The sequence below is a fragment of the Oncorhynchus gorbuscha genome, linkage group LG07 (genome assembly GCF_021184085.1).
Source record: "Oncorhynchus gorbuscha isolate QuinsamMale2020 ecotype Even-year linkage group LG07, OgorEven_v1.0, whole genome shotgun sequence".
Taxonomy (NCBI): Eukaryota; Metazoa; Chordata; class Actinopteri; order Salmoniformes; family Salmonidae; genus Oncorhynchus; species Oncorhynchus gorbuscha.
In genome coordinates, this window is record NC_060179.1 from 38,580,235 (window position 1) to 38,597,204 (window position 16,970).

Here is a 16,970-nt window from a genome sequence, read left to right on the forward strand (position 1 = left end):
GCATTGAAACGCCTGCTCAACAAAACTGCCAACACAGGCTGTGAACAAGCGAGTTGGCGGCACTCTCTTTTTACTATGTCTTCACCATGCTCGACGCTATGTACAAGGACCGCTACTTTAATGCAGACAAGAAACAGGGTTTACGTGAAATGTTACATACACAAATGAACAAGATGGAAACGGACACAGTGAAATGAGCACTGAGGAAGAGAGGCCATGGACAGACAGAGCTGAAACTTCACTGCTTAACATGTATGATGAAATCCTGGTTGAGAATGAAACGACTGGACAACGAAACAGCACAGGAAGTAAGTGAAAAACATAATCAAACCTATTTCTTACTGGTAATGGGGACATACATAAATGCCAACAAAATAACTTTTTGGTCAGTGTGGTGTGTGTAACCTTTATTTACCTAGGCAAGTCAGTTAAGAACAAATTCTTACTTACAATGACGGCCTACCCCGGCCAAACCCGGACCATGCCGGGCCAATTGTGAACCACCATATGGCACTCCCAAACACGGACGGATGTGATACAGAATGGATTTGAACCAGGGACTGTAGTGACACCTCTTGCACTGAGATGCAGTGCCTTAGATCATTGCGTTCCATGTGTGTGTTAACTATTTAACTGTACTAGAATGCTTAAAAGGCCTCAAACTGTAAATATCTATATTGTTTTTTGGGCGCAAGGAAAATATGGGATATCGGTATCGGAAAAAATGTCATAAAGGTGCAACACTAAAATAAGGCGTTTTTGTTTTGTTCAAAATTTCAGTCGAGTGATACATCCTAGTGGGCTAGTTCAAATTGCTTATATTTTAGTAAAAACAGCCTTTTTTAGCATAGAAAAAAAAAACTAGAAGCATGGATGTTACAGGCAATCTGCCTGCCAATCAAAGTCAACACACAAGCATTCGCAACTGCAGAGTAAGTGAACATTTAGTGACGTAAACTCCTTTTGTGAGCAAAAGTATCTGAAAATCAAGTGCAAGAAAGTGTAAGCAAGTATTAAGGATCAGTGAGGACAAGGAAAGTAATGCTATTGAGGTTGATTTGGAGCATAACGAAGAATTGGTTCGAAAAAAGGGAGTCTCCTCTGTTGTTTGAAACTGGTTTGGCTTTAAGACTTCCGGCGCCGACAGAGATGGCCGCCTCGCTTCGCGTTCCTAGGAAACTATGCAGTTTGTTTTTTTACGTGTTATTTCTTACATTAATTAATTACATCAATCCCTATCCCAGTCTGCTGTTCCCACATGCTTCAAGAGGGCCACCATTGTCCCAGTTCCCAAGAAAGGTAAGGCAACTGAGCTAAACGACTACCACCCCGTAGCACTCACTTCCGTCATCATGAAGTGCTTTGAGAGACTAGTCAAGGACCATATCACCTCCACCCTACCTGACACCCTAGACCAGGGGTGTCAAACATACGGCCCGCGGGCCGGAACCGGCCCCCCAAGGAGGTTCGATCAGGCCCGCAGGATAATTTGAAAGTGGAAAAAATGCATAAAAGACATGGAATTCATATTTTTAATTCGCTGCAATTCATGGATTATCCTCTAAGGGGCGCACTCTTTCCATCAGAGTAGAAGACAAGCCGCATCACTGAGACAGACTGAAAACAGCAGACGGTATCAATGCGCCATCTGCTGCTTGTTACGACGTTGTTCATACCTTGGTCTCTACCTCTCCGCTACACCCTCATTAGCCAAAATGTCGTTATCCAAAGGGAGAAAAGTAGATAAGGAGTGTAGAATTTTCAAATAAAAATGGACCACGTCCTATTTATTTACAGAGATGCACGGAAAACCTTTGTGCTTGGTGTGTTTGCAACAAGTTTCGGTATTGAAGGAATATAATATTCGACGCCACTACGAGACTCATCACAGCGAAAAATATGACGGCTTGCAAGGACAACTGAGAAGAGATAAGATTAACGAATTGCTGGCGGGTCTGAGGAAACAGCAGTCAACTTTCATCCAGAGCCGAGAAGTCAGTGAAGCAGCGGTAAAAGCCAGCTACCTAATTGCTAGCGAAATAGCATTAGCATCGAAGCCGTATTCCGACGGTGACTTTGTTAAACGATGCATGATGAAGGCGGCTGAACTTGTGTGTCCCGAGAAGCGACGAGCTTTTGCCAATATTAGCCTGACGAGGAGTAATATAGCAGAGAGGATTTCGGAACTATCGGCAGATTTAGACAGTCAATTGAAACAGGGAGTCAAGTCATTTATTGCATTTTCCGTGGCAATTGACGAGAGCACTGACATCACAGACGTGGCCCAACTGGCCATATTTATTCGAGGAGTTGATGAGACATTGACAAATTTGCCTCTGTAGGTCTGGACAGATTTTATCAGTATCTACTACCAGGGTACCCCAAATTAACAGCCCTGGCTGCTAAAATTTTGTGCATGTTTGAGACAACCTACCTTTGTGAACAAATTTTCTCAGTGATGAATATCAATAAAACAAAAATGCGTTCAAGGCTCACAAACAAGCACTTAAATGACATTCTGAAAGTGACAGCTAGTCAGGACATGACACCTGGTGTTGATGCACTTGTACAGGCCAAAAGATGCCAAGTTTCAGGTACAAATACAAGTCCAGACTAGACGAACACCTTTAAAATGCTGCCTTAGATACTGTTTGCATTGAAAGAATACAGCTCTGTGAAGATGAATCCTTACTGTGGTGATTTAAAAAATGTGCACTTTAATGTTAGTCAGCAGCTTCAAAACAAAAGTTGTGTGATGGAATTCTACTGTTCATACAACTCCATAAATTTTCAGTATGTATTGTATGTGTATGTATGTTTCATGTATGAAGTTTACAGATTTACAGGACAGGCGAACACTTTCTTCATTACACATTTAAAATCACTCTCCTTAGTTTGTAAGGTGTACGCAGGGATTACATTTAGATTTTATATGCGTATGTGTAAGTGGTTTAAAAATTCCTTTCTTTAAAAGTCTCATTTAATCTTAAAGTGCATTACTATATTTTTCAGTACCAATTAAAGTTTTGTGCCTTTGTACAATCAGTGGGATCAGTTGCAATGCATATTTGTGAATGATAAAAGTAAATTGCACATTTGTCTAAGGAAATATGAGGTGTTTCATGAAATGTTTTGTAAAAGGATAGTTCATTAAATTTCAATATTTTCCTAATGTTCTTGTGCTTCTTTACACCAAAACAAAGGAAAGACATGATATTTTGGTTATTTATAGCAGAGTATGGTATAATTTTAATGGTCCGGCCCACTTGGCATCTCCCTAGGCCGTATGTGGCCCACGATGCGAAATGAGTTTGACACCCCTGCCCTAGACCCACTCCAATTTGCTTACCGCCCAAATAGGTCCACAGACGATGCAATCTCAACCACACTGCACACTGCCCTAACCCATCTGGACAAGAGGAATACCTACGTGAGAATGCTGTTCATCGACTACAACTCAGCATTCAACACCAAAGTACCCTCCAAGCGCGTCATCAAGATCGAGACCCTGGGTCTCGACCCCGCCCTGTGCAACTGGGTACTGGACTTCCTGACGGGCCGCCCCCAGGTAGTGAGGGTAGGCAACAACATCTCCTCCCCGCTGATCCTCAACACGGGGGCCCCACAAGGGTGCGTTCTGAGCCCTCTCCTGTACTCCCTGTTCACCCACGACTGCGTGGCCACGCACGCCTCCAACTCAATCATCAAGTTTGCGGTCGACACAACAGTGGTAGGCTTGATTACCAACAACGACGAGACGGCCTACAGGGAGGAGGTGAGGGCACTCGGAGTGTGGTGTCAGGAAAATAACCTCACACTCAACGTCAACAAAACTAAGGAGATGATTGTGGACTTCAGGAAACAGCAGAGGGAACACCCCCCTATTGACATCGATGGAACAGTAGTGGAGAGGGTAGCAAGTTTTAAGTTCCTCGGCATACACGACAGACAAACTGAATTGGTCCACCCACACAGACAGCATCATGAAGAAGACGCAGCAGCGCCTCTTCAACCTCAGGAGGCTGAAGAAATTAATCTTGTCACCAAAAGCACACAAACTTCTACAGATGCACAATCGAGAGCATCCTGGCAGGCTGTATCACCGCCTGGTACGGCAACTGCTCCGCCCACAACCGTAAGGCTCTCCAGAGGGTAGTGAGGTCTGCACAACGCATCACCGGGGGCAAACTACCTGCCCTCCAGGACACCTACACCACCCGATGTTACAGGAAGGCCATAAAGATCATCAAGGACAACCACCCGAGCCACTGCTGGGGTATGTCTATCAGTTTTGCACATCGAGAGACTGACATCGTTTCCCCATTCCTCCTTGCAAAACAGCTCGAGCTCAGTGAGGTTGGATGGAGAGCATTTGTGAACAGCAGTTTTCAGTTCTTTCCACAGATTCTCGATTGGATTCAGGTCTGGACTTTGACTTGGCCATTCTAACACCTGGATATGTTTATTTTTGAACCATTCCATTGTAGATTTTGCTTTATGTTTTGGATCATTGTCTTGTTGGAAGACAAATCTCAGTCCCAGTCTCAGGTCTTTTGCAGACTCCATCAGGTTCTCTTCCAGAATGGTCCTGTATTTGGCTCCATCCACCTTCCCATCAATTTTAACCATCTTCCCTGTCCCTGCTGAAGAAAAGCAGGCCCAAACAATGATGCTGCCACCACCATGTTTGACAGTGGGGATGGTGTGTTCAGGGTGATGAGCTGTGTTGCTTTTACGCCAAACATAACGTTTTGCATTGTTTCCAAGAAGTTACATTTTGGTTTCATCTGACCAGAGCACCTTCTTCCACATGTTTGGTGTGTCTCCCAGGTGGCTTGTGGCAAACTTTAAATGACACGTTTTATGGATATCTTTAAGAAATGGCTTTCTTCTTGCCACTCTTCCATAAAGGCCAGATTTGTGCAAAATACGACTGATTGTTGTCCTATGGACAGAGTCTCCCACCTCAGCTGTAGATCTCTGCAGTTCATCCAGAGTGATCATGGGCCTCTTGGCTGCATCTCTGATCAGTCTTCTCCTTGTATGAGCTGAAAGCTTAGAGGGACGGCCAGGTCTTGGTAGATTTGCAGTGGTCTGATACTCCTTCCATTTCAATATTATCGCTTGCACAGTGCTCCTTGGGATGTTTAAAGCGTGGGAAATCTTTTTGTATCCAAATCCAGCTTTAAACGTCTTCACAATAGTATCTTGGACCTGCCTGGTGTGTTCCTTGTTCTTCATGATGCTCTCTGCGCTTTTAACGGACCTCTGAGACGATCACAGTGCAGGTGCATTTATACGGAGACTTGATTACACACAGGTGGATTGTATTTATCATTATTAGTCATTTAGATCAACATTGGATCATCCAGAGATCCTCACTGAACTTCTGGAGAGAGTTTGCTGCACTGAAAGTAAAGGGGCTGAATAATTTTGCACGCCCAATTTTTCAGTTTTTGATTTGTTAAAAAAGTTTGAAATATCCAATAAATGTCGTTCCACTTCATGATTGTGTCATGATTGTGTCCCACTTGTTGTTGATTCTTCACAAAAAAAATACAGTTTTATATCTTTATGTTTGAAGCCTGAAATGTATATACTGTACTCGATACCATCTACTGTATCTTGCCTATGCCGCTCTGTACCATCACTCATTCATATATCTTTATGTACATATTCTTTATCCCCCTACACTTGTGTGTGTATATGACAGTAGTTTTGGAATTGTTCGTTAGATTACTTGTTGGTTATTACTGCATTGTCGGAACTAGAAGCACAAACATTTCGCTACACTCGCATTAACATCTGCTAACCATGTGTATGTGACAAATAAAATTATTTGATTTGAAAAAAGGGAGTCTCCTCTGTTGTTTGGAACTGGTTTGGCTTTAAGATATCTGACCTCGACCAACAAACAGTAATGTGTAAGTTGTGTCAAGCATTGTGCTAGCCAAAAGTGGAAACACCAGCAATCTTTTTCACCACCTGAAAACAATGCATGTCTGCGAATATGAAGAATCTACCAGAATGCGTGCAACAAACCCCAGAGCAGCAGAGCTGAAGACATCTTCAAGCCAGATCCGCACTCAGCTATCACTCAAGGTATCATTCATTAGTGGTACTCCCTATGACAAGAAGAGCAAGTGGAATGAGATAACGAGTGCAATTACATATCACATAGCGAAAGGCATGGAACCAACTCAAACTGTGGAGAAAGACGGTTTCAGAAAGTTGATTCAAACTCTAGACCCAAGATAAGAGATCCCGAGCTGTAAATACTTCAGCAAAACATGTCTGCCAAAACTCTACACAGAATGTTGGGACAGAGTTGCCAACGAAAGCAGGAATCAGGAGGATAAAATGGTCAGATTTGCCAAATGGAGGGCGAGGGAGAGCTTTGTATGAGTCTCTGTGTGTGGAGTAAAGGTGGTCTAGAGTTGTTTTCCTTTGTTTGCATATGTGACATGCTGGTAGAAATGAGGTTAAACGGATTGAAGTTTTCCTGCATTAAAGACCACAGTCACTAGGAGCGTCGCTTCTGGATGAGCATTTTCTTGTTTGCTTATGGCCTTATACAGCTCTTTGAGTGCGGTCTTAGTGCCAGCATCGGTTTGTGGTGGTAAATAGATGGCTACTAATAATATAGATGAGAACTCTCTTGGTAGATAGTGTGGTCTACAGCTTATCATGATAGTGTGGTCTACAGCTTATCTACCTCAGGCGAGCAATACCTTGAGACTTCTTTAATATCAGACATCGAGCACCAGCGGTTATTGACAAATAGACACCCCTGCCCCTCGTCTTACCAGACGTAGCTGCTCTGTCCTGCCGATGCACAGAGAAGCCAACCAGCTCTATATTATCCCTATAGTCGTTCAGCGATGTCTCGGTGAAAGATAAGATATTACCATTTTTTAATGTCCTGTTAGTAGGATAGTATTAATCGTAGATTGTCCAGTTTGTTTTCCAATGATTACACATTGGCCAATAATACGGATGGTAGTGGTGGTTTACCTAGTCGTCGGAAAAATCTTACAAGGCATCCTGCCCTCCTCCCACATTTTATTTTCTTCACGCGGATGATGGGGATTTGGGCCTTGTCTCGACAAAGCAGTATATCCTTCGTGTCGGACTCATTAAAGAAACAATCTTTGTCCAGTTTGAGTTGCTCTGATGTCCAGAAGCTCTTTTCGGTCATAAGAGACAGTAGCAGCAATATTTTGTACAAAATTGAGTTACAAACAATGCAAAAAACTAAACAAAATAGCAGTTGATTAGGAGCCCGTAAAAACGGCAGCCATCCCCTCCGGCGCAATTACCTTCCATCTTCTAAATTAAGTTCCAGAATCATTTAAATGCATCCTCTGTGTTTTGATCACCCTTTTGTGAACCCTTTTATTTGAATAAATATGCCAGCCTTGCCTGGTTTATGACATGCCTCTGTATTGAATCTCATTGTTCCTCATCATTGTCATCCAACCAGCCACACCTAGTGATTCATTACATAGGCTCATTTAGCAAAATGGTAATACTGAATTTTTCATTGTGTAAATTTAGCTAAGAATCATACTGGGGTATAACCATTTTGACAGCAAGATTACACCATCAATGACCATATCATTGAGAATGCATTACACACAAAATACAGAATGTACTGTGTATGTGTATATTTTTGCATGTAGTCTCACCTTGCATAGCAGCTCTCAGTTCATACCATGAAATGATACTCTTCCTGTAGAATCTAACTATTCTCCAGAACTAACTCTAGAACTCACTATTCTCCAGATTTGGCACGCGTCTAACATACTTTCTTGTTCTTTCATTTAAAATGTACTGACTGCATTTAAGATGAGTAGAGTTGATCTCTAGTTCAGGGTTGTACTAATTAGTCCAAACACTTCAAATGTTTTGTTTTGTAACTAAAATGAGAGTTTCTATTAGACAAATCCAGGGAGGTCCTTCCTGGTTTCGTTCCGTTTAAGAAACATTTTGCAACAGAATCGGTGGAATGAATACACCTCTCCTTTCGTTCTTGAGATTTGGGTTGTGATATAGTTGAGATTCAAACAGTAGAGTTGAGCACTAGTTCCAATTTCAGTAAAGCAATTTCTGTCCTACATCATGCAAGCGATATTGATTTGGTTATGATTGACCGGAAATGTTATATAAACAGCCATTCCACCTTGACTCTCTCTCCCCTCCCTCACTCCTCTCGCCACATGTGAAACCACACTGTAGCGCCTAACATGCCAAAGTAAATGACCCACATCTTTCAAACAGTGCGTTTACACTAGATCAGAGTAAAACATTTCCACTGGATAACACTGTACTGTATCTGACCTTCTTACTAAAAACTGAGGGAATTTATTTTCAGTGTTACAGGAAAGAAATGCGTTAGGCATAATTACAAATACTTTATCATTAGCATTGCATGCTATTTGTTTGCCTGGCTACCCAAACGCTATGCCACGACAAGTTTCTTCTCCATAAGGAGTCTGGATCTGATTACAACCCCGACGACATCCCATTGTAGACTGTCTGATTAGTCGCAGAAACCGATGGGTTGGGCCAGAGCACACGTGGGTAAAGCGGCGTTTAAAAGTGTGTCATTGGCTTTGATATTCTGATAGGTTAGAGATTATCCAATCTCTTTGTTCTGTACAACACTCCTCATTTTGATGTCACCACAAACGACTTCAATTATAGCAGTCTCACACGGAAGTATGCTAGCTAGTGAATGATAGAGCAGCAGAATAAATCAGTTTGAGTTGTCAGGCAAACTATTCGTAGGACTGTGGTCCATTTGATAGAGGTAGAAGTAGGTATATTTGTCCACATGCTGCTTGAGGGAAAGCAAAACAAACACCATAGATTTGTAAGGAAATCACCCTGGAACACAACACAAACATGTAAGGAGACATTGTCATCACTCTGTCCAGGGCTAAGATTTGAGATGTCTTTCCCATTAGTGGAAAGTTCTCCCCTGCCATCATAAAGCCACCTCAGTGAATCACACCATAGCCCTCCCTTGGAGGGAACACTGAAACACTTGACATTGCATATTCAGTGTTGCTCCAGACATTTAGGCCTACTGCCATTCATCTGACTGCATGCTGTTCTTTTCCTCTGTCATCATGAAATAGGACATGCAATATTTTAAGGGGGGCATGTTTAACAATAACATGTATCATAATAAATTAACATTGCGCTAACAAATGGCAGTACCTTCAGAGACTTCTGTAGCTCAGTTGGTAGAGCATGGCGCTTGTAACGCCAGGGTAGTGGGTTCGATTCCCAGGACCACCCATACGTAGAATGTATGCACACATGACTGTAAGTCGCTTTGGATAAAAGCGTCTGCTAAATGGCACATATATATATATATACTTAACCTCTTCCCCAAGCTAATTGCACATGCGTGGAAGTGAAATCATCCCGTGAGAAAAGCCTTGCTACAGGTGGGCCTCCAATTCTCAATTACAAAACAACTTAGTGAACTTTTCTACTGTGTTTTATTTTACTAGAAAAAGGTACGATTGAATTAATCGTACCTATTAAACTATTGCACGGGGGATTTGTCTATATAGGCCAGGCAACCATCAGTGCAAACAAGCATTTCGCGACACTCGTAATAACATCTGCTAACCATATGTATGTGACCAATACAATTTGATATTTATGGCACCTGTAGCCCTATAAATGAAGCGCGGCGTCATTTATAGGGCTATGGCACCTGCACAGGTAAATGTAGTATCAGTATACAGTGCATAAAACTACCCAGTTACATTATTGGTATCATATAGATTTTCTAAATGCAACTACGAATGGGATAAAGCTAATCTGTTTTCTTATCTTGTCTGATCCTGAAAGTGCCATGGACGACTGACCTATATGACGTGTGCTGATATGACTGTAAATACACGGCTGTCGTGTTTGCAAATGAGAGGAAAGCACACATACGCAAATATTTCGCACACCTAAATAAACGGATAGTACACTGGTTATTTATGATTTCCTGATATACAATGTTATGGAAAGGCCTAAGCCTGCTATCGCTCTCTATCGTTACATTCCTATTGGCTGACATTACCTCCGCAATACAGCAAGCCCATTGGGTTACGCTTTGACGAAATTGTCGAGGTATTTTAAGACATCTCACCTGTATCCCCAGTTGTTTTGGAGGCTTCTTCGTTAATTTGTAAATTGCGACATGTTCAATTCTTGCAGAACGGCCGATCTTCCAAACTGTTTCTCGACAGACATTTTGAGCAGTACCTCCAGCCAGGGACGGCAGGTGCGAGAGTAGTAAGTAGACCGTTTTTCAATCCAAATTGCAGTCAAATGTCTGTTTTTAATAGTGAGAAAATGCGAAACTGTAAATATAGTATGCTTTGATTACGATATGTTTCATGCATTTTGTAAAGAATGGAATGTGTCGCAGTCGCATAGTTTCCCGAAACCCTCTTTTCGAGTGGAATGGTATGGCTCGTAGAATGTAGCCAATGAGCGGCGTTGAAATGTAAACCTCCAATATTGTCAAGAGGAAAGGGGTTGTCCTTTGCCTGACGCTTGCACGTACAGTGGAGTGAACAGAGGGGAATGATGAGAATGAGTACATGTTTCAGAGGACAGCTTCACATAGGTATAGGTCTAGGTTTAGCTTTATTAGAACATCTTGGTAAATACTGCAGAAACATCCATAAGTGACTGTAGTTGGACCCCAAACAGTTTGGGTGTCATTATTTTTCATAAAAATAAACACTACAGTAGGTTTAATCAAATAATGAGAAGCCTTATTTTTCTGTTGTGTTAGTAAAGTATAGTAGTTGTAGTAGTACTAGTAGTGATAGTTATAGTAGTAGTGGTAGTAATAGCAGTAGTAGGCTATTCTGATGACAGTTCCATGATAGATGCACACAATGTTGCTTCTGTAACATGTATGTGTATTCAGTTACACACACACACACACACACACACACACACACACACACACACACACACACACACACACACACACACACACACACACACACACACACACACACACACACACACACACACACACACACACACACACACACACACACACACATTCGTTCACAGCTTCCGGGTCCCTGGCAGCTCCCTGAGGGTGTAGAACAGTATGCTGCTGACTTCCTGGATGTATTCAGGCGTAATGTTTTTAGTTTTGCTGCGATCAGAGTCACTTCAGGCTACACATGTCCTGTTCAGTTAACCACTGTCACAGGCTTTAGTGAATGGTCCCTGGCAGGTGGTGTTGCTCACTTCTGCGGCTGTGAAGTGAGGCAGAGAGAGATAGAGGGGTCTTTCGAAGTCTGAGCGAGAGAGACACGCTGGGGCTGCCCTGCTGCTGAGGAATCCCCTTCACACAGACATACATGAACGCAGGCACATGCACGCACAGAGGCACACACACACACGCGCATTCTCTCTCACTCTCATATACAAAATAAGGTGTACAGATGTTGTTATTGAAAACACATATTTCAGACTAAAGCATGGTTTGCTTCCTATAGGATATTTTTTGTGTTGGTGAAATACAGTTACAGGTAGTGTATAATGAATGATGTGGTCGTTATCTTTCATGCTGATAGCGATCCAGAGGCAGCTTATCAATATTTCACATCTCCCAAAGCAGCAAGTGAAAAACATAGGTGACTACCTTCTAATGACTTACTGAGACAGCATTCATTTTTCCCTCAGACAGATTATTGACGTTGAATAGATTACGACGCCCAGAGATCCTATGAAATTATTAATATGTTTCAATATTAAATTCTATGTTACTATATATTACTAGTCACCTATTTTGAGCAAAGCCATGCATAGAGTTCCTGTGCCTATGCACAATAGACTTGGGGAAAGTAGGTGGCACTATACAACTTTTTGTGATCAATACCTAAATCTTTGCTTCATCACTAAATAGAATTAAGAATGGGAAGTGCTGTGGCAGTAATGACAATATTGATCGGTTCACAGAAGCCCTTTCGGGTGTTTGGCTGGAAATCACAAAGTGTCTTCCATGGATGGATAGGGTGAAGGAGGAGTGAGAGACAGAGACAGGAGATTTGCCCATTTAGTCAGGCAATCCTTCCCCATTACGAGTCACATACATATATTCAGACCCCTTGACTTTTTCCACATTTTGTTACGTTACAGCCTTATTAAAAAATCCTCAGCAATGTATACACAATACACCATAATGACAAACCCGAAAACAGTTTTTTAGAATTTTTTTTATTTTTATTACAACTAAAAAACAGATACCTTATTTACCTAAATATTCAGACCCTTTGACTCAAAATGGAGCTCAGGTGCATCCTGTTTCCATTGATCATCCTTGTTTGATGTTTCTACAACTTAATTGGAGTCCACCTGTGGTAAATTCAAATGATTGGACATTATTTGGAAAAGCACACGCTTGTTTATATAAGGTCCCACAGTTGACAGTGCATGTCAGAGCAAAGACCAAGCCATGAGGTCGAAGGAATTGTCCGTAGAGGCACAGATCTGGGGAAGGGTATCAAAACATTTCAGCAGCATTGAAGGTCCCCAAGTACACAGTGGCCTCCATCATTCTTAAATGGAAGAAGTATGAAACCACCAAGACTTCCTAGAGCTTTCCGCCATGCCAAACTTAGGAATCGGGGGAGAAGGGCCTTGGTCAGGGAGGTGACCAAGAACCCAATAGTCACTCTAACAGTGCTCTAGAGTTTCTCTGTGGAGATGGAAGAACCGTCCAGAAGGACAACCATCTGTGCAGCACTCCACCAATGAGGCCTTTATTGAAGAGTGGACAGACGGAGGCCACTCCTCAGTAAGATGCACATGACAGGCCAATTGGAGTTTGCCAAAAGGCACCTAAAGACTCTCAGACCATGAGAAACAAGATTCTCTCATCTGATGAAACCAAGATTGAACTCTTTGGCCTGAATGCCAAGCATCAGGTCTGGAGGAAACCTGGCACCATCCCTACGGTGAAGCATAGTGATGATGGCAGCATCATGCCGTGGGGATGTTGTTCAGCAGCAGGAACTGGGAGACTAGTCAGGATTGAGGCAAAGATGAACGAAGCAAAGTACAGAGAGATCCTTAATGAAAACCTGCTCCAGAGCACTCAGACTGGGGTAAAGGTTCACCTTCCAACAGGACAATAACCCTAAGCACGCAGCCTAGACAAGTGGCTTCGGGACAAGTCTCTGAATGTCCTTGGGTGGCCCAGCCAGAGTCCAGACTTGAACCCGATCTAACATCTCTGAAGACACCTGAAAATAGCTGTGCAGCAACACTCCCCATCCAACCTGAGAGCTTGAGAGGATCTGCAGAGAATAATGGGAGAAACTCCCCAAATACAGGTGTGCAAAGCTTGAAGTGTCATATCCAGGAAGACTCGAGGCTGTAATCGCTGCCAAAGGTGCTTCAACAAAGTATTGAGTAAAGGGTCTGAATACTTCTAAAAATATATTTGCTAAAATGTCTTAACCTGTTTTTGCTTTGTCATTATGGGGTATTGTGTGTAGATTGACGAGGAAAAATAACAATGTAATCAATTTTAGAATAAGGCTGTAACATAACAAAATGTGGAAAAAGTCAAGGAGTCTGGATACAAAAGGAAAACCAGCCCCGTCACAGACCACAATGTCTTGCTCCCAGACAAACTAAACAACTTCTTTGCTCACTTTGAGGACAACACAGTGCCGGCTACCAAAACCTGCGGGATCTCCTTCACTGCAACCAACGTGAGTAAAACATTTAAACGTGTTAACCCTCACAAGGCTGCCGGCCCAGACGGCATCTCCAGCCACGTCCTCAGAGCATGCGCAGACCATCTGGCTGGTGTGTTTACGGACATATTCAATCAATCCTTATCCCAGTCTGCTGTTCCCACATGCTTCAAGGGGGCCACCATTGTTCCTGTTCCCAAGAAAGTGAAAGTCATTTAGCTCAGTTACCATCGTCCCGTAGCACTCACTTCCGTCATCATGAATTGCTTTGAGAGACTAGCCAAGGACCATATCACCGCCACCCTACCTGACACCCTAGACCCACTCCAATTTGCTTACCGCCCAAATAGGTCCAAAGACGACGCTATCGCAATCACTCTGCACACTGCCCTAACCCATCTGGACAAGAGGAATACCTATGTGAGAAGGCTGTTCATAGACTACAGCTCAGCATTTAACACCATAATACCCTCCAAACTCGTCATCAAGCTCGAGACCCTGGGTCTCGACCCCACCCTGTGCAACTGGGTCCTGGACTTCCTGACGGGCCGCCCCCAGGTGCTGAGGGTAGGTAACATCACCACCCTGCAGATCCTCAACACTGGGGCCCCACAAGGGTGCGTTCTCAGCCCTCTCCTGTACTCCCTGTTCACCCACGATTGCGTGGCCATGCACGCCTCCAACTCAATCATCAAGTTTGCGGACGACACTACAGTGGTAGGCTTGATTACCAACAACGACGAGACGGCCTACAGGGAGGAGGTGAGGGCCCTCGTAGTGTGGTGTCAGGAAAATAACCTCACACTCAATGACAACAAAACAAAGGAGATGATTGTGGACTTCAGGAAACAGCAGAGGGAACAGCCCCCTATCCACATCGACGGAACAGTAGTGGAGAGGGTAGTAAGTTTCAAGTTCCTCGGCGTACACCACGGACAAACTGAAATGGTCCACCCACACAGACAGCGTGGTGAAGAAGGCGCAACAGCGCCTCTTCAACCTCACGAGACTGAAGAAATTCGGGCTTGTCACCAAAAACACGAACTCACAAACTTTTACAGATGCACAATCGAGAGCATCCTGTCGGGCTGTATCACCGCCTGATACGGTAACTGCACCACCCACAACTGTAAGGCTCTCCAGAGGGTAGTGAGGTCTGCACAACGCATCACCGGGGGCAAACTACCTGCCCTCCAGGACACCTACACCACCCGATGTCACATGAAGGCCAAAAAGACCATCAAGGACAACAACCACCCGAGCCACTGCCTGTTCACCCCGCTATCCTCCAGAAGGTGAGGTCAGTACAGGTGCATGAAAGCGGGTACCGAAAGACTGAAAAACAGCTTCTATCTCAAGGCCATCAGACTGTTAAACAGCCATCACTAACATTGAGTGCCTGCTGCCAACATACTGACTCATCTCTAGCCACTTTAATAATAAAAAATTGTAAATGTATCACTAGCCACCTTAAACAATGCCACCTTATATAATGTTTACATACCCTACATTTCTCATCTCATATGTACACTGCTCAAAAAAATAAAGGGAACACTAAAATAACACATCCTAGATCTGAATAAATGAAATATTCTTATTAAATACTTTTTTCTTTACATAGTTGAATGTGCTGACAACAAAATCACACAAAAATTATCAATGAGCAGACACATGCACATTTGTGGCCTGCTGGAGGTCATTTTGCAGGGCTCTTGCAGTGCTCCTCCTGGTCCTCCTTGCACAAAGGCGGAGGTAGCGGTCCTGCTGCTGGGTTGTTGCCCTCCTACGGCCTCCTCCACGTCTCCTGATGTACTGGCCTGTCTCCTGGTAGCGCCTCCATGCTCTGGACACTACGCTGACAGACACAGCAAACCTTCTTGCCACAGCTCGCATTGATGTGCCATCCTGGATGAGCTGCACTACCTGAGCCACTTGTGTGGGTTGTAGACTCCGTCTCATGCTACCACTAGAGTGAAAGCACCGCCAGCATTCAAAAGTGACCAAAACATCAGCCAGGAAGCATAGGAACTGAGAAGTGATCTGTGGTCACCACCTGCAGAACCACTCCTTTATTGGGGGTGTCTTACTAATTGCCTATAATTTCCACCTGTTGTCTATTCCATTTGCACAACAGCATGTGAAATGTATTGTCAATCAGTGTTGCTTCCTAAGTGGACAGTTTGATTTCACAGAAGTGTGATTGACTTGGAGTTACATTGTGTTGTTTAAGTGTTCCCTTTATTTTTTGAGCAGTGTATATACTGTACATATTCTTCTTCATTATTTTACACTTGTGTGTATAAGGTAGTAGTTGTTAAATTGTTAGATTACTTGTTAGATATTACTGCATGGTCGGAACTAGAAGCACAAGCATTTTGCTACATTCGCATTAACATCTGCTAATCATGTGTATGTGACAAATAAATTGGATTTGATTTGCATATATGCAATCAGCCATTCATATAATTTAATTTGACCCAAAACCAAAACAAGGAGTTACTTTTCATAGCAATTGTTTTGCAGCTTTATACAGGTAGAGGATGATCTTGCAAAGATTCCCATGCCAATTCTCTCTTACCACAAATACAAATAATTTAGGCTCCAGTACCATGCTCATTATGTCAGTGTAGTGAGGGGGTTTTGATGTTTGGAGATGAAATGCTTTGAGATTAAATATGCATTTTTAGGTTAATTATGTATGTATGTGTCCACTGTCAAGTTGAAACCCATGCTCCTGTGATGGTGTTATTTCAAGCGCACCTTTATGCCAATGGTGCGGAATACATTTCCCCCTTATTATAGGGATTTCTTAGGTAAACTCATATGCAACCTTATGGTAATGAGGAGAGTGTACACCTCATTGGTGTGTTTCAAACATATTCTATCTATGGACAGTTTTGTCCTATCCAAGCCATGCTGTTAAGGTGGGTTAAGCATTAGATATTTTCCGTGGGGCCATGTTCAATAACAGATCTAGAGGCACTGAAGGAAACAGCATATTGACTCGAATAGGGATGTCCATTCTAGAAATTATATTTCTATGGCCGAGAGGCTCAAACATCTGGGACCTGGAGGGATGAACAAAATTAGATTCTGTCCCCCCCCCCCCCCCCCGCCTCTTTCTGTCCCTCTCTCTGTGCACCTCTATTTCTCCTCCCAGCGATCAAGGCAAGGCAGTATGCCCTCCCCTCGATCGCACTCTCCAGAGCTGTAAAACATTCAAAT

General features: G+C 43.1%; 1 protein-coding gene across 2 annotated transcripts in view; it reads right to left on the bottom strand.

The window, feature by feature from the left end:
• Positions 1–10,449, bottom strand: part of LOC124039842 (zinc finger protein 438-like) — a 113,478-nt gene extending 103,029 nt beyond the window's left edge. For both annotated transcript variants that reach the window (XM_046356299.1, XM_046356300.1), the window contains exon 1: positions 10,160–10,449. The gene's annotated coding sequence lies outside the window, so the exon portion shown is untranslated. The remainder of the gene's footprint in view (positions 1–10,159) is intronic.
• Between the last annotated feature and the right edge of the window lie 6,521 nt (positions 10,450–16,970).